This window comes from Primulina tabacum, chromosome 3 (genome assembly GCF_025594145.1).
Source record: "Primulina tabacum isolate GXHZ01 chromosome 3, ASM2559414v2, whole genome shotgun sequence".
Classification (NCBI taxonomy): domain Eukaryota; kingdom Viridiplantae; phylum Streptophyta; class Magnoliopsida; order Lamiales; family Gesneriaceae; genus Primulina; species Primulina tabacum.
Window position 1 is genome coordinate 925,482 of NC_134552.1, and position 24,782 is coordinate 950,263.

The window sequence follows — 24,782 nt, forward strand, 5'->3', positions numbered from 1 at the left end:
GGATAATTCCTGGAGCCTTTTATCTTTGAAGCTTTCAACAATATCATAAGTGGTCAGTTGTCCTCGTTGCAAAAATGTCAAGAATCAGGTAATCAAAGTCAAACGGGTATTGATGTTCTCGAGTGTATCCAAGTCTAGATAGTTAACGATCCTCAGAATTTCTTTGGATCCAATAGGCAGATGAGTGAGAGCAAAAGCAAGATCTGGTACCTGACTGAATGAGGATTTCCTAGCTTATCAATCATCAAAGTTGGTTCAGTCTGACTGATGGAATCAGCATTATGAACTTCTTCAACTTCAACACTATCTGGTACTGATAATGTTTGTTCATCCATTTCAATCTCCTTTACCACCTTAACTGACTTAGGCAGTACAACTCCTAACTTAACAAGTTCAACTCCAACCGACTCTTCATTCTCTGACAGAATCAGTTTTTTTTCCAGAACAGAAGTTTTCGGAACTGCCAGCTCTTCGAGAACATGATAACACGAAGGGAGTTCACCTGGAATTAATCATTTTGTTGTTGCACAATTAACTACACAACTTCATCCACACTAGCAAGTGATATTTACCTGATTGGAAGAGATGAAAAAGATTCAACTTGTTGAGGAGGAGTCGTCATAATGAATTCAGGTGAAGGTTGATGTACAATGCTCGTCAGTTCAACATTTGGAACATGTTGAGCTATACTTCAACTTTCTTTGTGACTGAGGAGGAGGGTTGCTGAACTGATGATTCGGTAACTGATGGTTGAGAATGATGCCCAGATTGTTCAGTAGCATCACCAAGTTTCATTGAGCCATGATGATCTGTTTCCACAGTTTCATTTTTCTTCTCTAGTTTGGTTGAGGATGGCAATACGAATTTGTGAGCATCTTCCCATACTTTCACCTTCATCTGCAAGGAAAGTAGGTACATCTGATTGATAACAACAATATCATCAAAGGAAGTTGGACACCGAGGTTCATAATGTTGGGGAAAACCCATAAACCGCAGAATCCATCATGATAAATCATCAAGAATTTGACTGAAAACTTAAGTGGAAGCGTACCTGAAGCCATAATCCTGAATTCTTTAGAACGTGTCTTGATCTTCCAGATCTACGCGCTCTTTTCTTGAGAGAATCCTTTAGTTTCTCTTCAGGACTATTTTCTTAATGGGGGAGAGAATAGTGAAAGTGATAACGCGAGATCTGGGGACCATGACCCATATTTATAGATAATGTTTATCAATATCTTCTGATATTTCTGTTTTAGCCAATCATAAAAACAGAAATTGCACTTATGTCTCTACACATTAAAGGCCCACAACCCATTAGATACATTAAAGCCCAATAACCCGAAACATTAATTGATCACTTTATTTTGAGCTTAACTTAATAGACAACCCACAATACATAATTATTCACATATAAGCTCATATAAATAAATTGACCCAACAATCTCCCACTTGAGCTATATGTGCAACTTTATAATTATGTTTGTGAAAATAACCTTATGAGCTCAAAATTGTTGTCATTCCGAAATGTTTCTATAACCAATCCGGTCCATCAATCACATCAACATAGGATCAAAGCAGTCTTCGCTACACTCAAGGTAACTAGACCCATCAATGGTCACATATGCCAACACAACTGAATGACATGGATCATGAAGTGGATGTGTAGCATGGAAATTTCATGCAATGTGACCGTAACATGCCTATTTCCAACTGGTCCTCCCTTTAACCTTATTGAGATCAAACTTTAAATCATAATCAGAGTGTGACTTAACTTGAAATTTATTTCTGCAGAAAATAAATTTACATAAATGTAACTGCAATGTCTATAACTGAAAAACATTTAAAATAACAAACTCCCACTAAAACTGAATTTCCTCAATTGACATAACACCCATACTAGCAGTGTGCTCATGAAACTGTTTGGGTGGTAGTCCCTTAGTAAGCGGATCCGCAACCATGGAGTTTGTACCGATATGCTCAATAGACAACTTTTCACTCTGAATTCTTTCTTTAACAACCAGAAACTTGATGTCAATATGTTTTGACTTCGTCGAGCTCCTGTTGTTATTGGAATACATAACTGCTGATTTATTGTCACAATGTAATCTTAGTGGCCTTTCAATGCCATCAACAATACGCAGTCCTATGACAACATTTTGCAGCCATATTCCATGATTGGATGCCTCATAACACGCTACAAATTCAGCTGCCATGGTGGAAGAAGCTATAAGAGACTGTTTAGCACTCTTCCAGGAAATGGCACCTCCAGCAAGGAGATAGATGTAGCCCGACGTAGATTTCATACTATCTTGGCATCCAGCAAAATCGGAGTCAGTATACCCAATGATCTCTAGCTGATCCATCCTCCGATATATGAGCATGTAATCTTTTGTTCTCTGTAGGTACCGTAAAACTCTTTTGACTGCTTTCCAATGTTCCACTCCTGGATTACTTAAATATCGTCCCAACATTCCTGTCACGTACGCAATATCTGGACGTGTACAAACCTGAGCATACATCAGACTCCCCACTGCAGATGCATAGGGAACCTTCTGCATTTCTTTTTCCTCAAAATCATTCTTTGGGCATTGTTTGAGACTAAATTTGTCTCCCTTAGCCACAGGGGTATCTGTTGGTTTACAATCTTGCATCCCGTATCGCTTGAGAACTTTCTCGATATAGCCTTTCTGAGATAATCCAAGAATACCCCGAGAACGATCCCGATGTATCTGAATACCCAGTACAAAAGATGCATCACCAAGATCCTTCATCTCAAAATTCTTAGCTAGAAATCTCTTGGTTTCATGCAACAACTCTATATCGTTGCTAGCGAGCAGAATGTCATCAACATATAAAACCAGAAAAATATGCTTATTCCCACTGAACTTATGGTACACACAATCATCGACCAAATTCATCTCAAAACCAAACGAGATGATCACTTGATGAAATTTGAAATACCATTGTCGAGATGCTTGCTTGAGCCCATAGATGGATTTATTTAATTTGCAAACCATATTATTTGTGTCTTTGGACACAAAATTTTCTGGCTGCACCATATAAATCATTTCATCAATGTCACCATTTAGAAACACAGTCTTTACATCCATCTGATGAAGCTCAAGATCGAAATGCGCCAACAAAGCCATTATAATCCTTAAAGAGTCTTTCGAAGAAACCGGAGAGAAAGTTTCTTTATAATCAATGCCTTCTTTCTGTGTAAAGCCTTTAGCGACAAGACGAGCCTTATATCTTTCCACATTGCCTTTCAAATCCCTCTTGGTTTTAAATATCCATTTGCAACCAATGGGCTTCGTACCTTTAGGCAATGAGACAAGATCCCATACGTCATTGTCCTTCATGGACTTTATCTCCTCATTCATGGCATCATTCCACTTTTGAGAGTTAGAACTTTCCATGGCTTGACGGAAGTTAATAGGATCATCCTCCATCAATCCAATGTCTGCCTCATGTTCTTGAAGAAATACAATGTAATCATCTGGCACTGCATTTCTCCGCTCTCTAGTGGATCTCCTTAATGGCATAGGTTCTGGAGGTGCTTGAGTTTGTTCATCTGGAATGAGAGGATCTCTAATATTGTCTTCCTGTATTGTGTCTTGGTCAAAGTGAGGAATATGATCCTGACCAATGTCCAAGACACCTGTGGGAATATTTACATATTCCTCTTCAAATACAATATCCCTTACTTTATCTCCCCCGCAAACTCAACATCCTCAAAGAACCTGGCATTTCCTGACTCAAAAATCGACTTACTCGTGGGATCATAAAACTTGTACCCCCTGGATCTTTCAGAGTATCCAATAAAATAACAACTAACCGTCCTTGAGTCCAGTTTCTTTTCATTAGGCTTGTAAGGCCTTGCCTCAGCTGGACATCCCCAAACGTGCAGATGCTTAAGACTGGGCTTTTTACCCGTCCAAAGTTCATAAGGGGTTTTGGTCGCTGTCTTAGTTGGAACCCTGTTAAGGATATATGCTGCGGTCTTTAGTGCTTCTCCCCAGAGTGATTCTGGATAAGGTAGAATGACTGATCATACTCCTCACCATGTCTTTAAGCGTTCTGTTTCGTCTTTCAGCAACACCATTCATAGTGGGCGAACCCGGCATAGTGTGCTGTGGGACTGATACCGCATTCCTCCAGGAATCTAGCAAAAGGTCCTGGACGTTGTTCACCTGAACCGTCATATCTACCATAGTATTCACCACCACGGTTAGATCTAACGCTTTTAATCTTTAAGCCAAGTTGATTTTCAACTTCAGCTTTATAGTTTTTGAACACATCCAATGACTGTGCCTTTTCATGAATGAGATAAATGAAGCCATATCTTGAAAAATCGTCTGTAAACGTTATAAAATACTGTTGACCATTCCAAGAAGCCGAAGGGAGTGGTCCACAAATATCAGTATGTATAAGTTCTAAGACGCCTGAACACCTGTTGACTTCAAATCTCCTTTTGTTAGTTTGTTTTCCCTTTATACAATTAACACAATTATTAAAATCTGTGTAATCTAAAGGTTCGAGAATTTCGTCTGACACGAGTCTCCTTATTCTCTTTTCAGAGATATGACTCAATCTTTTGTGCCATAACGCAGCTGAATTCTCACTGATTAATTTTCTTTTAGTGCCTTTACTTGTTTGCAGGGATTCATTAAATGAAGCAATAACATCCAAAGAATAGAGATTATCGTATCCTGATAAAGAACCAGAACCAACCAATTTTGAATCGAGAAACAAACTGAATATTCCATTTCCAAAAGAACAAGAATAACCAAATTTGTCCAATACAGAAATGGAAATCAAATTCCGTCTAAAAGACGGCACAACAAATGTTTCATAAAGATCCAAATATATTCCAGTCTTTAACAATAATCTAAATTTTCCTATTGCCTCAACTTCAACTTTGTTGCCGTCACCAACATAGATGAATCTTTCAGCATCACTTGGTTTTCGGCAATCCAGGCAACCCTGCATATACACACTGATGTGAGTTGTTGCACCAGAATCTATCCACCACGTGTTTCTAGGTAGTGAAGTTAAATTAACCTCAGAACAAACCATATTCAGAAGCATACCTTTCTTAGCACGCCAAGCGTGATAATTACTGCACTGCTTCTTCATATGCTCATCACTGCCACAGGAAAAACAACCAGAACTTTGAGAATCACTAGGATTCTTCTGTTGTTTCTTCGGAGGCTGTGTATCCGCAGCTTCCTTATACTTTCGTTCTTTCCTTTATCATTCGAGGTAGAGGCATAATGAGCACTTTCTGTCTTGTCTTGCTTCAACCTTTTCTTTTCCTGGACACAGTGCGAGATGAGCTCATTCAGAGACCAAGTCTCTTTCTGACAGTTATAGCTCACCTTGAACTGGTTAAACTGAGAAGGAAGAGATATCAAAACCAGATGCACCAGCAAGTCCTCAGAGAGGTCAAGCTTCAGTGCTTTCAACCTTGAAGCAAGATGAGACATTTCCATAATGTACTCCCTGATGTTGCCCTTACCCCTGTACCTCATTGAAACGAGGCTTGCCAAAAGTGTACCAATTTCAGACTTTTCACTTTTAGCAAACCTCTTTTCGAGGTCTTGAAGGAAAGCCTTAGCCGTAGCAATGTCGCTAGACATTGTGCCCCTGAATGTTTCTGGAATGACCCTCTTCATGATCATCATACACATGCGATTCGATCTCTCCCACCTTTCAAACTCCCTCTTTTCATCAGAGGTACTCTTATCCGTAATGGAGGGATGAGAGTCAATCCTTATCGCAAGGTCTAAATCCATGACTCCGAGAACTATCAACAAATTCTCTTGCCACGATTTAAAATTCGAGCCATTTAACATAGGAATAGAATTTATGTTGGAGTGAATATTTGCAGGAGTCAAATCTGAATAGAGAACAAAAAACCAAATATACATGCTCAACCAAATATCCAAATAAAATAATCAATAAATTCAAATAATGTAAACCCCCATAAACAGAATATCGAAGCACTCCATTAATGTTTCATCTTTGGACAAAAGATTAACTTGTAAGTGATATCCTGGCGCAGCAGTCAAACACTGATAGTAACTATCATGTCAAATAACAACCTTCCTTTGGGCCGATTTATTATTCACATGAAAAAACCGAAAAACTATCACATGTTTACCACCACAATTGCATATGTGATTATATTAAATATTAACCTTCCTTTGGGCCGATCAATATTCATATAAATCACATACACCCAAAATCTTTTTATATTTCAAAATAAAATTAATTTCCATAAAAGAGGTCACTTTGGCGACATTTTATTTCAATTAATCAATTTTAAAAATACATATAACCTTGTCATTATTTGAATTAATGAATATTTAACCTCAACCGAAAAAACTTGAACCGAAAAAAAAAAAATTTTTAAAAAAAATTTTCGGAAATTCCGTACGGATCGGGTCGACCCGGTTCCGTACGACCCGACCCGGATCCGTACGGTTCGGGTCGACCCGGTTCCGTACGACCCGACCCGAACCCGTATCTTTTTTTTTTTTTTAAAAAAATTTAATCCGAATTTTCGATTTTCCTCGAAAATATTTTGTTGAACAAAAACCGGAAGGAAAATCGAAATCTTATACCAAATCTTTAAAATTTTACAACCAAATCTTTTTACCAAAACTGAAACTTTAAAAGATTTGGTTTTCAACCAAAATATTTTCCAGATCTAAAACCTTATCAAAAAAAAATTTTCAGATCTTAACCAAAATAATTTTCAGATCTGAAACCGTATCAAAATATTTTCAAATCTGAAAACATATCAATATATTTTCCAGATCTGAAACCATATCAAAAAAATGTTAAACAAAATTTAATTTTTTCAGATCTGGATCCAAAAAGTATCCAAAAACTTTAAACAAATCTCAATGATTCAAACATGAATGGTTCTGATACCACTTGTTGGGAAAAACCCATAAACCGCAGAATCCATCATGATAAATCATCAAGAATTTGACTGAAAACTTAAGCGGAAGCGTACCTGAAGCCATAATCCTGAATTCTTTAGAACGTGTCTTGATCTTCCAGATCTACGCGCTCTTTTCTTGAGAGAATCCTTTAATTTCTCTTCAGAACTATTTTCTTAATGGGGGAGAGAATAGTGAAAGTGATAACGCGAGATCTGGGGACCATGACCCATATTTATAGATAATGTTTATCAATATCTTCTGATATTTCTGTTTTAGCCAATCATAAAAACAGAAATTACACTTATGTCTCTACACATTAAAGGCCCACAACCCATTAGATACATTAAAGCCCAATAACCCGAAACATTAATTGATCACTTTATTTTGGGCTTAACTTAATAGACAACCCACAATACATAATTATTCACATATAAGCCCATATAAATAAATTGATCCAACACATAATTCTCTCTTCTCTGCACAAATAGCAGTCGGTTTCTTGATCTTCATCTAATCCACGAGGTAGAGACGTCTTTGAATTGCTTCTGAAATGGTTTGGGTCTTGGTGGCCTTCAAAAACTCTTATCTAAACCCATAGCTTTGTCCAGAACACCTTTATTATTAAATTTGTTCATGTGGTGGACTGAACAGATTTTCACACAGTCGTCAAAAATTTAATCTGTTATCAGCATACTTGTTTACTTTATCCATAAGCATATGTATTTGCGTTTGTGTGTGTTATTTTATTCTAATTTGTTTTTTTTATTTTTTTTACAAAAACTTTTTGCAAATTTATTGAATACTAACTAAATAAATTTCTTAAGTCTTAACATAACTTAATAAAATATTAAACATCATGCCCTAAAATAAAATATCATATTTATGGAAATTTGCTAATATTATTTTTAAAATATTTTAATTCATCTAATAATTTAAATTTGACTTTAAAATGCTAAAATTCATAAATCATTTAAAATAAATAATTTCTTGGCATAAAAATAGAAATATAATATTTAAATTTCAACACCTTAATCGTTTCCGGTATCTTATCCTTCACCTGAAAATCTTAAACTCGAGATTTACAATTTAATCCCAAGAAAATAAAATATAAATATTTAAAATAAATTAAACATGTTGAATGCATCATTCAATCTATTTAATCATTTAAATCAATTAACTATTAAATTATGTAGTTTACGTACACTGGTTTTTTGGATACTACAATTGTCATCCTACTCGCTGCTCATTGTGCGAAGGTTGCAGCCATTTTGGTTTATTTTTTAAACTTTCACTCCATTATTATGTATTTTTTTATTTTTATTTGTCCCACTTGGTAAAAATTTCCTGGCTACTTCTCGGATCATAGTCGAGCACTTCAAAACCCAGTTTTTCTCCTCTTTTCCAACTTTATTTTTTTCATTTAGGGCCGAAAAAATGTTTCCAAATAATAATATTATGTAACTTTAAATATGGATATTACATAGAGATTTGAGGCGATGGTAAATTGGTTGCAAACTTGAGAAAGATAAACAGGGTTGAGAAACAGACTCGTAGTTTAATTTGGTTGGAAAGTTGAGGAAGAGATGTTGATTATTGAATTTATATTTGAATATATTTTGTCTTTTTAAATTTTTAAAAAATATGATTATTCTTGTTGGCAATTCAACCTTTCCCTAATTCGAAAATGAAATATGCATTTTCAAAGTCTAAAGAATGTTGACGATCAAAAGAGGTCAATCATGCATTTTCTCGAAAAATTATTTGATTTGTATGCTAGTGAACAATGTGATTAACCGAGTGCACAGCCGGAAGAGATGCCGATATATAAAAGCAAAAGTGGAGCACTAAACTTCTTTCAAAGTTTTAACGACAAAAGTTCAAAGGAAAATCGATGACAACAACCAATTACAATGAGATCCAAATTTATCTAAGATAATATATTGAGACTACGGATAATTTCGATGTTCTTGATTGGTGGAAAGTAAATTCTAAACTTTATCCAGTGTTAGCTGCAATTGCAAGAGATGTCCTACCCATTCAAAGTTCAAGTGTTGCTTCCGAATCAGCATTTTCAGTATGTGGAAGGATCATTGATGAACAAAGAACCAATTTAAAGCCAGAAACACTTTCCATGCTAACATGCCTATAAGATTGGTTTGCAGCAGAAAAAAAGAATAGGACCGCTGGAGCGATCAATGAATTTCAAAGCTCAAGCTCCGACGAAGATCCAGAGTATTCAAAATATATTATAATAAATCGTGATGAATTTTAGATGTTCAATTGTAAAAATAAATATTTAAGTTATTTTGTTATAGTTTTTTTTTATGTAATCACAATTATTTGCAATCGAAATACTAAATAAAAAAGTGTCCATTAATATTACTAATTTTAATTATATAGTAAAATATAATAAATTATAGTTCGTAACCGGTTCGACCCAAACCGGTACCAGTTTATTAACAGTCGAACCGGTCAAGGGTTTGGATTGGTTCCAAGTATTTCAACTTGGAACCGAAATCAGTTCGGGACCGGTTCCTAACCGGTTCAGACCGGTTCCAAACTCATCGAACCCAGAACCGGTAGGAAGCAGTCCAAAACTGGTTCGATGAAACCGATAAGCATGCCTAGTCTAAGGTATATGTATGTTTATTTGGTTCAAGTCAAATAAGAGTTCTATTACATTCATTTCAAACTAGGCCAATCTTTAAATCCAGTGTCAATGATTTACACACAATTTAATTGATGGAAATCTTTCTTATATACATTTTTTTAATACATTAATTCCCAACTTATGTAATCTTATATTATATTAAATTTCAGAAGATTGGCATGATATAATAGTCAAAATATTTAAAAAGATTTGACTATTAATAATACTAAAGGGAGAATATAATTAAATGCATCGATGGAGAGTATAACGTTATTCGATGTTTGGTCAGCCCAAAATAAAGTTATATTTTGTATTTATTAATATATAAAAGATTAAATGAATATTATTGTAATCCAAACAAAATAACCTATGAAATTATTTTCAAACCAATATAAAAAGGAATTAATCCTTGGCAATATTTGCATCATATTTCCAACTTATAAATTCAAAACCTGAAAAATGTCTCGTGTCCACATTAATCTTATGTTGTTTGTTGGGGTACTCCTTGTTGTTGCCACTCCATGCTTGGCTGAAGATTCACCATTGTGGAACTGCAATACTACTAGCATTGACCCAATCCTTGAAGAGGAAGATGAAGCAGCATTGATGAAGGATCTTATAGCCAGACATTTCCCCCTTAAAGTTGCTCGTGTTGTCGCGGAGTCGAAAATTTTGGATTCGAGAAAGTTGATGAGGGGGGCAAAATTTTAGATTTTCTTAGTCTCTTGTATTTGAAAATAATCGAATTTATCGATCAAGCAATGATAAATATATGACTGTAATGATGGATTCCTTCGGCATCAAAATTTAATGACAAAGATGATATAGAGGAGATATGAAAATATTACATACGATGTTTTTGTGCTTGTTGTCATGATGCCAGGGAAAAGACAAAGATCTTTCGGAGTTAATTCAGTAACTCTTTCTTTTCATGATTTAAAATTTCGTGGTAGATTTTTTGAGTATACGAGGAGGAAAAATTACCAAAATTATTTTCTGAATTGGTTTATTTTGGATTTTGGTCTTTTTAAATAGTCAAAAATTCGTTTTTCTTTTCCCGCTAATAAAATTAATATGACCATTTTGAAAGACAAAAATTTGTGTGAGACGGTCTCACGGGTCGTATTTTGTGAGTCAGAACTCTTATTTGGTTCATCCATGAAAAAATATTACTTTTTATGCTAAGAATATTACTTTTTACTGTGAATATCGGTAGAGTTAACCCGTCTCACAAATAAAAATTCGTGAGACCGTCTCATAAGAGATCTACTCATTTTGAAAACGACTACCAAAGAAAATGTGCAAGAATTTGATTTAGAAATAAATTATAGAAAACCTCTGCACGAAATTAAAGATCTAATGAATTATCTACATATTAATTCAATTCATTATTGAAAATTCTTGAAGTAATAATTGAATATTGTGGATAAAACAATGTTCTAACTTCTAAATCACAATCATTTTTACCAAGAAATTAATTAAGTCGATCGATAAATCTAATAAAGAATAGAGAAGTAGTATTGTTTAATTTTTATGTATAGCAAATTCAGATTCTAAAAACCTTCATAATGTAAATGATTGGATTATTCATTCGTTTACACTTTAGAGGCGGAATCAATATAATGGTAAAATAATTATTTAAATTTGTGAAATGATATAGTAACATTTACATCTTGTTCATATATAATTATTGATGATTATTAAAATTCAAAAAAACAATGTCTGCTGATTGATGATTAGTTACGACGAGGAAGATGTCGGTCGAGGACTTGGGACCATGTGACGGCGTTGGTCGGCCACCATGACCAATTTAATTTGGGGATTAGGGTTTCTAATTGAAGGTTTTCAATTTGGGTTTTTTTTTTAAGACTATGTTTGGTTTGGTTTGATTTGAATTTAGAAAACTTAAAATTTAGAAAACTTGAAAATCCTACGAAGAATTGAACGGATACGCTTACTTGAATCAAAAACCAAAAGCTCTGATACCACCTGATGCGATCTCGCCCACGAGATCTTTGATTTGTCCCGATCTTTGAAACAAGTAATCGATAGGTGTGATAATCGCTTCTAGATCACGCGGTCTAGCAACAATTAATCGACGATAGAAACAATCTCGTTCAAGAGAATCTCCAAAGAACCCGTCCTTGGCAACCCTCGTGATATTCGATTGACAAACGCCACAAAAGATAAATCTTTTGATAAGTTTGATTTGATACGACGCAAAAGTTATAACGAAACTTAAGCTTGTTTTTGAGAGAATTCTCAAAGAAAGTTTTATATAAAACTCAATTAATGACTCAAAAGTTTTTACAATGATAGATTTTCGAGTATATATTGTTCACAAATCTCAAAGATATCAAATCTAGTTACCAAAATAATTAAAACTCTAATTTAGGAACAAATATTCTCGCCTAAAACTAAAGGACACGTATAGGACACGGACCCCGTGTACAGGTCCGTGCTCGGGTCCGTGTAGGCTCGGGAATTCTCTTCCTCAAGTGTAATGGACACGGACCCCGTGTACAGGTCCGTGTAGCCTCGGTCTGATCCAACAATGCTTGAATAAGGTTCTTTTGGCTTTCTAACGTACTCCCATGCATCACGAGCACTTCTTCCTTGATCATCCCGGCCAGATTCATATCATTACGTGTTGGGTAAATGGTTGGAACAGAATGCCTCCTAGACGTGTGATCGACCGTGAAGCAAGGGATGAGGACAGAGAGCCTCGAGAGGAGAGAAGGGACGCTCCTCCACCTCCACCGCCAGATATGCATGCACAAATGCTGGCAAGAATGACTCAGTTTTTCGCACAGTTTGCGAGGAACCAGACTGCAGTAGATGCGGGGGAGAGGCCCAGACCGGAAGCGGTGTATGAGAGGTTTAGGAGGATGAATCCTAAGGAGTTTTCGGGTACCACTGACCCGATGGTAGCTGAGGGATGGATTAAGTCCATCGAGGTAATCTTCGATTTTATGGAACTGACCGATACAGATAGGGTCAGGTGTGCCACGTTCCTTCTGTCAGGGGACGCCAGATTGTGGTGGGAGAGTGCGTCCGTGGCAGTCAACTTGCAGGTGTTGCCTTGGAACGGTTTCAAGGAAGTCTTCTACTCCAAGTACTTTACTGAGGAAGTACGCTCTCGCCTAACAAGGGAGTTTATGACGTTGAGGTAGGGAGACAGCAGTGTGGCAGACTTTGTGAGGAAGTTTGGGAGGGGGTGTCATTTTGTACCTCTGATAGCTAATGATGCCCAGAGTAAGCTGAGGCATTTCATGGATGGGTTGCGGCCGGTCTTGCGCCGTGACGTGCGAGTTGCTGGTCCTACTACTTATGCAATTGCCGTCTCTAGAGCTTTAGCGGCAGAACAAGACCAGAGGAACATAGAGGCGGACAGGCAAGGCAAGAGGCCCTATCAGGCACCACCGTAGCAACAGCAGCAGCAGCATCAGAGGCCCCAATTTAAGAAACAGTATCAGGGGCCACCAGAGAAGAAACCTTATCAGGGACCACCAAAGGGCAAGGGTCCGATTCAGCAGCAGGGGGCGCCTCAAAAGCCCGGTAATTTCCCAGTGTGTCAGAAGTGCAATCGCCAGCATCCCGGATAGTGCTTATGGGGATCCGGGAAATGTTTTAAATGTGGAGCTACTGACCACATGCTGAAAGAGTGCCCACAGTGGAAGCAGCCAACTCAGACAGAGTGTTCGCCATGCACGCACAAGAGGCGAACCCAGACACGACTTTACTGACAGGTAAATTTTCTACCTAAGCTCAGTATTAATTTTGCCTTGCATGTGGAATTTTATTTGGAATTATTAAGGTGCTAGTAATATTTTGAGTGATTTGGGATAGTAAATTTTCTGCTATGTTTGAGGTTAATGTTAGAATTTTTGGGAATGTAAGTTTTGTGTGTGCTAACGCCTCTCAGGAAATATTTTCACTAAGAGAATGGCCACTCAGGCCTTGATAGATTCAGGAGCCACCCATTCTTTTATTTCGGAAACATTTGCTAGTCACTTGGATATCAAGACCATTGGACTCGACGTGAATTATTCCGTGACAGTCTCATCAGGGGAAGAACTGTCAGCTACTAGTGTGGTCAGAGACATTGATCTAGAATTGCACGGCCACCTGGTGTATGCTGATTTGATCGTCTTGCCGATGCCAGAGTTCGACATTATTTTGGGAATGGACTGGCTGATGAAGAACATAGTTCTGATTGATTTTCAGAAGAGGTCAGTATTGGTTATACCGCAGGGCATGGAACAGTTTCTTTTTGAGCCAGCCAGATGGAGGAGTTTCCCGCGCATGATCTCCTGCATGCAGGCACGGAGACTTATTTCTAAGGGGTGTCAGGCGTTCTTGGCCAACATCATTTCTGCACCTGACATACCCACTCCGTCTTTATCAGAGGTGCCAGTAGTCAGAGACTTCCCAGACGTCTTTCCTGATGACGTCACAGGTCTTCCACCAGAGAGAGAGGTGGAGTTTGCAATAGATCTTATGCCAGGTACTGTGCCAATCTCTAAGACACCGTACCGATTAGCTCCAGCCAAAATGTTAGAACTCAAGCAGCAGATTCAGGAGCTTCTCGACAAGGAATTTATCCGCCCTAGTTGCTCGCCTTGGGGCGCACCAGTGCTTTTTGTAAAGAAGAAGGATGGGAGTATGAGGCTGTGCATCGATTACCGAGAATTGAACAAGGTAACAATCAAGAACAAATACCCACTTCCTAGAATCGAAGACTCGTTCGACCAGTTGCAGGGAGCTGCAGTGTTCTCTAAGATAGATCTTCGATCAGGGTATCACCAGCTGAAGGTGAAAGATGCAGATGTTCACAAAAGCCTTCAGGACCAGATATGGGCATTACGAGTTCTTAGTGATGCCGTTTGGACTGACGAATGCTCCAGCAATTTTCATGGACCTCATGAACCGAGTATTTCAGCCTTTACCTTGATCAGTTCGTCATAGTATTCATTGACAATATTCTCATTTACTCGAAGAGCCATGAGGAGCATAGCCAGCATTTGAGGACAGTGTTGCAAGTTTTGCAGAGTCACAAGTTGTTTGCGAAGTTCAGTAAGTGCGAATTTTGGTTGGAGAAGGTAGCGTTTTTGGGTCATATTATTTCTAGCAGTGGAATTGAGGTGGACCCAACCAAGGTAGCGGCAGTTAAGGATTGGGTTGAACCGAAGAATGAATCGGAAATCCGCAGTTTTTTGGGTTTAGCCGGTTACTACCGTAAGTTTATCCAGGGATTTTCGTCGATAGCAGTGCCACTCACTTCACTGACAAAAAAGAATGCTAAGTTTGTGTGGAGTGAAGAATGCCAGAAGAGCTTCGACACTTTGAAGCAAGCTCTTATTTCAGCGCCAGTGCTAGCCATGCCATCTGGGCAAGGAGATTTTGTGTTGTATACCGATGCATTTAAGCTCGGGTTAGGCGCAGTGTTGATGCAGCAGGGTCGGGTTATAGCTTATGCTTCCAGGCAGTTGAAAGTGCATGAGAAGAACTATCCGACGCATGATCTTGAATTAGCCGCAGTCGTCTTTGCGTTGAAGATTTGGAGACACTACTTGTATGGCGAGAAGTGTCAGATTTTCACTGATAACAAAAGTCTGAAATATTTCTTCACGCGGAAGGAGCTGAACATGAGGCAGAGGCGGTGGTTGGAACTGGTGAAAGACTATGATTGCGAGATTAGCTACCATCCGGGAAAAGCTAATGTTGTGGCAGATGCCTTGAGCAGAAAGGTTGCAGTCATAGCTCAATTATCAGTGCAGAGACCTCTTCAGTCTGAGATTCAGAGGTTTGGTTTGGAAGTTTACCATAAGGGCAGAGTACCAAGGCTGTCTAATCTGACAGTCCAATCTTCCTTGCAAGACCGTATTCGTGCGGGCCAGCCTTCAGATGAGCAGTTACAGAAATGGAAACTGAAGGATGAAGCCAAGGGCAGTGTTCTTACACAGTGTCAGATAGTATTGTGAGATACAGGGGTAGAATGTCGGTGCTCAGTATTGATTCGATCAGAGAGGATATTCTAGCAGAGGCACACGCATCTCCGTATTCTATTCACCCAGGAGGTACCAAGATGTATAAAGACTTGCAGATTCTGTATTGGTGGCCGGGGATGAAGAGAGACATCCGCAGATTCGTATCAGAATGTCTTACTTGTCAGCAAGTGAAAGCTGAACATCAAAGGCCAGCAGGGATGCTTAAGCCACTCCCAATCCCAGAGTGTAAATGGGAGAACATTACGATGGACTTCGTCGTTGGATTGCCTAGATCAGTTAGAGGCTTTAATGCCATTTGGGTTATTGTGGATCGACTCACGAAGTCAGCGCACTTTTTGCCAGTGAACACGACTTTCTCCATGACGCAGTATGCGGAGCTTTATATCAGGGAGATTGTTCGATTGCATGGGATCCCAGTTTCCATTGTGTCCGACAGGGACCCGAGGTTTACATCGTCCTTCTGGAAGAGCTTACATGCAGCCATGGGGACAAAGTTGCTGTTCAGTACATCTTTTCACCCGCAGACAGATGGCCAGTCTGAGCGAGTGATTCAGATTTTAGAGGATTTGCTGAGAGCCTGTATGATTGATTTTCAGGGGACTTGGGAGTCTAAGATACCTCTAGTGGAGTTTACCTACAACAACAGTTTCCAATCATCTATTGGTATGGCTCCCTATGAGGCGCTGTATGGACGGAAGTGCAGATCACCAGTCCATTGGGATGAAGTTGGGGAGAGAGCAGATCTTGGTCCGGAGATAGTTCAGCAAACTGCAGATGTGGTGGTCAAGATTCGTGACAGAATGAAGACTGCCCAAAGCCGTCAGAAGAGCTATGCTGATAAGAGGAGGAGAGATCTCGAGTTTGCCGTTGGTGATCACGTATTCGTCAAGATAGCACCCATGAAGGGTGTTATGAGATTTGGGAAAAGAGGCAAGCTCAGTCCAAGGTTTATTGGGCCGTTCGAGATCCTTGACAGAGTTGGGACACTAGCTTATCGTGTTGCCCTTCCGTCAAATCTGGCCGGGGTACACAATGTGTTCCATGTCTCGATGCTGAGGAAGTACCTAGCTATTCCTTCGCATGTTCTGAGCTACGAGCCGTTGCAGTTGGCTTCAGACCTGTCTTATGAGGAAAGACCCGTCCAAATCCTAGACAGACAGGAGCGCAGACTTCGGAACAAGATGACTAAGCTAGTCAAAGTCCGGTGGCTAAACCAATCAGTGGAGGAGGCCACTTGGGAGACAGAATCAGATATGAGGAGTCGCTACCCGGAGTTGTTCGGTAAGACTTAATTTCGAGGACGAAATTTTTATAAGTGGGGGAGGAACTGTAGCGCCCAAATTCAGTACACGTATAACCATGCAGTTATTTAATTATTAAAGCATTTATTTAATTTTAAAACGAGTCCTAGTAGTGCATGTTTTATTTAAATGCATTATTTTAAATTAATTGTGTTTATGTGATGCACGTTAAAATGTTTTTCAAGTTTCCTGTTTCATGCGATTACTCGAGGCGGGATCGAGGAAAAGAGACTGGGGACGATTTTGGAGATTTTAATGTGGCATTTTATTTTAAGTTGAGGTGGGGCATTTTAACTAATTTATTTAGCTTTCAACATTTTAAAGCCTAATTTAATTATTTAGTCGAATTATGAGTTTAAAACTTGTAAAGATTTATCACTTGTGCACTTATTTTAAACTAAGGAGTTTTGTTAAAGTAGAGATGGATTAGCATCTTTTAATTAGTTGTTAAATCCTAATTAAGCAATTTATTTTCCTAAATAACATCCCTAATCCCCTCCCCACTACCCAAAACTCACGCCACACTTATTTTCACACACACAATTACTTCACAATCCAATTTTCAGATTTTTAATATTTTTGAGAGGAGAAAACTTAGGGTTCTTGAGAGAACAAGCAGCCGCCCCATTCCCCTCTATTTTCCAGCAAGTTTTTGGCGATTTTATTGCTAGATAATCGAGCCACCATCGTCCCCGATCATGCCTCGCTCCGTTCCCGCATCGGTATCGCCGTTTCGGTAAAGTTTATCAACAAAGGCACGTATAATATTTCTTTTGCTACATAGATCCTGTCATATTATGTGTTGCGTTGTTTTATGCGTAAAAATATATGTGTTATGTAGAAGTTTGAGCGGAAGATGCATCGAATGTGTTTTGAAATATTTTTAGATCTGAAATTTCGTAACTTGCTGTTCTGTTGAAAACTGCGATTTTTCGGTCGGGATTTCGAGAAAACTTTCAACGCAAAAACCGTAGAACTTTTCGATACCTTCGATTTGATATAAAATTAGAAATTTTTGGACATAAATTGAGTGAGTTATGGTGTTTTTTGTGGGACTGCTCAAACTGCGTTTTCAGGAAAATTTATGATATTAATGTGTTCTTGAGATCTTATTGTTGCAGGCTTCGTTGGGGATCGACGGGTGATCGTTGCCGTGCCTAGGTATGATTAGTATGATGCTTGGGATTGGTATTTTGTATGTCATTTAGTGTCGATAGGCAATCAAGTACATTAGAAGTCGTAGGAAACGTTCGGGGTCAATTGCCACGTTTCTTGAATTGTATGTATCGTAGGGGAACGTCGTGGTTTTGGGTGTTCGTACGAGTTTAGTTCAATGCTATGGTGTCTTAGGGTGGTCTCAAGGTGTTTAATTTCGTTCCATTAGTTGTTCGATTGGGAGAATAGACATTGTGTAAGTTTTCCTCGCAGGTTCAGAAAAATCGAGGCCACACGGACCCCAACACGGACCCTGGCACGGGGTCAGTGCCCTTGTTCCTCCCGAAGTTTTTTTTTCCAGAGTCTAGACGGACCCCTAGACGGACCCTTGCACGTGGTCCGTGCCCTTGTATTCTTTTCGGTGTCAGGTTTGCGCACACACACGGACCCCCACCCGGACCTAGACATGGGGTCCGTGCCCTCCTTGTTCTGCACGACACATTTTAGCGCACGGACCCGGACCCCTACCCGGACCTAAGCACGGGGTCCGTGTCCTTCATATTTTGGGAAAATTTATAGTGTGCTTTGAGTTTGATGTCATGGGTTAGTGCAATGATTTACAAGGTCGAGTCACGGGAATTTTAGAACGTCCTAATGAATTGCATGAACTTGTAAGTAAGTATGATTGATACGTCTAAGCTATGCAAGTTAAGTATGCAGTTTCATGTTAGTTTGTGCAGCAGCGAGGGCCCCGATCGAAGTCCAACAAATCCCTCAACGCCAAGTAAGTATGTTGACGTGTAAAAAGAAAATATTTTAAGTTTTTGAGGTATGCTAAATGTCTTGTGACCAAATTATGAATGGGTTTGGGAGTCGGTGAACGTGGCCGAGGACCTCTTCACCCCGTTAAATTATGAACGGGTTAGATCGTGGTTGGAAAGCGTTAAATTATGAACGAGGACCAACTAGCCCGTTAAATCATGAACGAGGATCTCATGTATGTGGCAGTGGATACGTCCCTGTCAGCCCAGTACTGTGGTTTGTCTGATCAGGCGTTTATTATGTATGGGTCACTTGCTTTGAAACTTCCTCTACGCAAAATGATGAAGCTATGTATGTTTAAGTATGTTCAAGTATGCAAGCATGTTTAAGAAAAGTTTATGTTGATGGAACGTCTTAGTATGTACGCACGTACGTTCAAGTTTTATCTTGCAAGTTCAAGTTTAAGGTATGTATGTCCTATTTTAAAGTTGCATGTAATCTTATTATGTAGTACTTGTTACTTCCAGTTTATACGTGTTGAGTCTTTAGACTCACTAGACTTGATCGATGCAGGTGAGGGTGATCATGATGAGACGAGGGGTGGGGACCAAGGAGCAGGCTTGGACTAAGCTGAAGGCTAGACCCAAGGACCGCCCACGTTATGTTAAGATTTTAAGCATGAAAATATTGATACTCTGATTTTATGTTTTGATGCGAGAAGTTTTGAGCAAGCTTTTCTTTTAGCCAAGTTTTATTGGGGATGGATGATTTCAAAGATATTTTTTTTATGAACAATGAGTTGACGACCGTATGGATGTTTACATTTAAGAAATTTTTAAATTTTCCGCAAATTTTGAGTAGTAAAAGTACGGTATGTTACAAGTTAACTGCTTGAATCGAATTGAAACAAAAAATTCGGTTTGAGCCAAAAACCAAACCATTATGTCAGATCGGTTTTCAGTTTTAAATTTTTCGGATTTTTGTTTTTCGGTTCGGATTTTTTACCTCGTTAATCGAACTGGACTGAAAATCGATTTTTTTTTTAAAAAAAATATTTCATTAAAAAAAGCATTTTTAATTTTTTTATTTATTTCATTAATATAAATAAATAAATAGATAGATAAAATAACTAAAATTTGGTTAAACCGATTTTGGTTTTTATAGAACCAAACTGTGGAATTCGGTTTGGATTTTCCGTGAAATTTGGTTTGGTTCGATCTGAATGAATTGTGAAACATCTGAATATTGGACAAAAACTTATATGGGACGGTCTTACGAGTCGTATATTGTGAGACAGATCTCTTATTTGGGTTAACCATGAAAAAATATTCCTTTTTATGATAAAAATATTGCTTTTTATCGTGAATATCTGTAGGTTGACCCGTATATAAAAATTCATGAGACCAACTCCTGAATTTTAATAAGATCAATCATTGCCAAAAATAAAATTGCAACCAATACAATTGAAGGCTTCGGTTCAAAACCACAAGTCTACTTAATTTGAATACTCTTCTGGTGCTTCAGCAGAAAGAGCTTCAGTCGGAGGTGGAGAGACACCGTGGCCATGGTGGTGATGGTGAGGAGCATGAGCGTGGTGGTGGTGGTGGTGAGGAGCATGAGCCTGGTGATGGTGGTGGTGGTGGTGAGGAGCATGAGCGTGGTCGTGGTGATGGCAGGGAGGTTTTGCGTGGTGGTGAGGAGGCTGAGCATGGTGGTGGTGGTGGTGGTGGTGGTGGTCGGATGTAAGAAGAGCCCACATCTCTTCTTCATCATCTAAGTGCTGGTCACTTTCGCTGCTCGAGGTTAAATCCGAGAATGTAGAATCTTGATCCAAATTTCGAGCTAAACAAGGGATGGCGAGAACCATGAAGCCAAGAAAGAACACGAGAGAGTTGATATAAGCCATCTTTCGAGTTGTTGAATTTGGATCGATGGTGCAAAAATATATGAGAACTTGGACCTCATTTTATAGTTGAAAATGGCACTGGTGAAATTAATTAGGTCAAATGTTTGGGATTTTGCATTTATTTTATTATTACCTTAACTATATAAGAAAATCCATTGGTAGTAATACATCTTATTATGTTGATTTACTGGAGATTTTTTAATCATTGGAGTGAAATTCACACAATAAAATTTTCTGAATGCCCATTGTTTCGAAATTTTGAAACAAGCATTACAAGAGAGGGAAATATTATGGCCAGTTATGTTGTACAGTCAACCAAATATCAGAAACACATAATCGGATTGAAAATTTTAGAAATATTATCAATAACCAGTAGTTTCAGAATAATCTATGATAAATTCTTTAAATAAAGTAAAGTAAATCAATAGAATATAAAGTATTAATATCATTTGATTTTATCATGATTTATATTAGTTTAAAAAAAATTACTAGTTCTAGTATTATGACGCAATGATTTATATTAATAACTCGAGCCTAAGGATTAATATTAATAATAATAATAAAACTTGGACCTAAAAGGATCAATCAGAATTGTTAAAATTAAGAACCAAAATATCCCACAGTGAATCAGTGATAACTTTATACCGAGTAACGAAAGCAGTGAAACACAAATAAATTACGTACAAAAAAGTTTCTCATAGCATGGTTTTGCTCTTTCTCTTCACCGGTTGAACTATTTCATGTTTCATAAAAACACAAAATAGCTAGTCTGTATTTTTCCACTTCGAGATGAACAAATTTACAATTTATTTGGGGAAATTTCGGGGCCTATATCTCGTGATCCAGTGTTAATGTAAGGCCCTCGAAAATTCTAGTGGCTTCGACGAATCCATCGCAGGAGTCCTTGATGACCTCGACCTGTAGAAAACGAGACAATCATATTCATAGTAACATTCATTATAGTGGCTGATAAGTGTAGCACAAAATCGACGCCGCCATGCAAAAAGGGGATGCCAAGCCTGCTGAAGCAAAAGCTAATAGGCCTATTGCAACGAGGACATCTGATATTAATGTAGATGGACCAAAGAATCTGTAAAAAAAATAATAAATAAAAAATAAATGCCAACATGCAAGCAATGAAATTCATAGAAGAACTGAGACTTGGCATGGCACGAGGGCATGCAAGGGCGCTCTGAGCCTCGTCAAACTTCGAGCCCAGAGCCTAGGCGCAGATCCAGTGGCCTTTCTAAAAAATATGAGTAGACTGTTTTCAATATAATGCAATCCAAAGAAGTGTAAATTATGGGATGTAGCGTCAAGGATGTCTCATTCCTTTCTTTGTAAGTCATATGCATCAGAGCAGATGTCCACAGATTTATCTTACACTATTTTTCTAGCCAATATACTACCCATATAGACTAACTTGATCAAGTTATAACATACATCAAACCATTTTACATAACATAATTTTTCAAATATCAATTGAGGAATCGTAACATAAATACAATATGGACAGCTCGATCGCTTCTTATACTTTCAGCGATAATCTTTTAAGCCTTCCAATAATACATCCCTTTGGTCGTGTACCCTTAGATTGTGGAAGTGAGTGTGTATGAAGGTTGTGTATGAGGTCATGAAGCGGAAGTTAGCTTCCATCTTGACAGCAATCAGTGGCTACAGATATAGGGCCATGGGAAGAATATTACAGTTGATAAAGTAGAAACATCTGATTTCCAGTTTCGACCGTTTAAAAATCAGAAACGAACCCAATAGTTCTGCATGCCAGGAAAATGGGATCTCTAAACAGAGATATATAAAAATAAATCCGACCAAACCTCGAGAAATTTTCAATATTATTTCCTGATCTCACTTTGTTTTTGACAAAACCAAGCTCCAGAATCTCTAATGATTTACTAATAACTTATTATTAGCTGCACAAGACGTAAAGAAACTGCCAGGCTCATTTCTATCTGTGGCCGATCCAAACCAAGTAAAAGTATGTCTTCACTCAGGGCTGACGACCCAAAAAACGTATCGGAGGGGCAATTCCTTAGCTCCGACATCCATATGCTTCAAGATCATACTCAACATCCAAGTTCAATTCTCTGATCATATCCGATTTTTCTTGTCCCAACCGCATGTACACAAATTCTAACAAAAGAGAAAAAAACAGACAAGAATCAAACATATTATTGACCTGGATCAAATTTTCATGCTCCCTCCTGTTTCAATTTCATTCAAACCAACTTCATGTGCGACTGGGTCGGAAATAGTGTAGATTACGGAAAAAAGAAAAGCTTCATCTTCCTTTTTAAGTAAAAGCGATTATTTAACAAATTATTCCTTAGAATTCCAATTCATTCGGGTTTGGTAATGCGGATTTGACATTCATGCATTTATATTTAATTTGTACAATTAAGATAAAATAAAATGTATTTCAAAATCATATTATTATTGATTTGATTTGAAATTTATCTTGATTAATATAAAATAATATATAAATATTTGAAATATTAACTTGAATTTATTGTCTTAATTATCTAAAAAATAAAAATATATTTAAAATTTATAGATTTGAAATTCATCCATTCAAATTCACTACAAGAAATTTTATATTTGGCGACGCTGATCAACATAGCAAAATGTAAATGAAAAAACACGCGGTCGAATAGTTTACGACGCAAAAAACTCGTCTCCGAGTTGCGTCGCAAATTGGTTAATGTAGGCAAATGACAATAGGCCCTTTGGCGACGCGGAAAATAAAATGTCACTAACGGTGTACGCATTTCGCGACGCTGATCCTACACGTCGCCAAAAGATATTAACATGTGGTGACGCCTTCTTTGCGTCGTGAAATGTATTTTTCGATTCAATTTTTCTATATTGTTGTAATTATTTGGCGACGCAAAAAACATCATCACCAGAGATATTAGACATTCGACGACGCCCTTCCTGTTACCAATTTTTCTATTTTTTATTCATCATTATTTGCTGACACTATAAAAAAACATTGCCAAAATGTGTCATTAATGTTATTTTCTCTATTAAACATGAACATCAAATAAAATAATTATATATAACAAAATTTAATAGATGTACAATTTACTATTCAATAATCAAATTTTTTTCAATAAGATACACAAACTAATCAAATAATGTCCAAAAAAGAGATAATGTTGCAAAATAAAATAAAAACAACTACATAGTCATTATCGGAGGTGAGGAAAAAAGTGATGGAGGAGATCAAGTCGAAGAGCCTGTCAGTGGAGGTTGGAAAGAAAAACCAGGAATAACTTGTTGCAAGTGTTGCAATAATGCATCAGAATTTTTTTGTTGCTCATCTATAGTCTGCTGCTGCTCACCTATAGTCTGTTTTTGCTCATCGATCATTTGTTGTATGGCTATAATCTTTTCACCATCATCATTATGCTTTGAGCTAATGTTTGTGGTCCTAAGACCACCCACTATAGATAGTTTAGGTAATGGACCTAAACTCTTGACATAGCGAGATCGTGAGCCTAAGACTTGCGTCATGATATCAACATCTTTGGGCTGATGCACATTATCAATAGTAGAGACAGACACTTCATCTTCTGGCTGAGTCGATCGAACTTCGACAATTTCAGCCTTAAAAGAAATTGAATTATTAGTATTAAAAAAATCACCTCTTTTTATAAATTTTTCTATGTTCATAAAAATCACATATCAAGAACAATTATAATCATAAACAATAATTATGATCATCATCATTATTACTAAAAATATAATGAAAAAAAAGAAAATATACTTTAAAACTAAACAGTAAAGCATTTTGACGTCCAAGATCTAATATTCACCAAAATCATCAATTATTTGCAACCGGTTTCAATCCATTATTCTCTCTTATCCAAGCAAAGAAGCTTAACCATGCCAAGAAAGCCAAAACATAAAATAAACAAACTATTCGAAAGAATGACACTCTAAAACACCAATAACAAACCCAGAAAATATATACACCAATGAACAACCAAGACACATGTACATCGAGAGGGAAAAATTGGT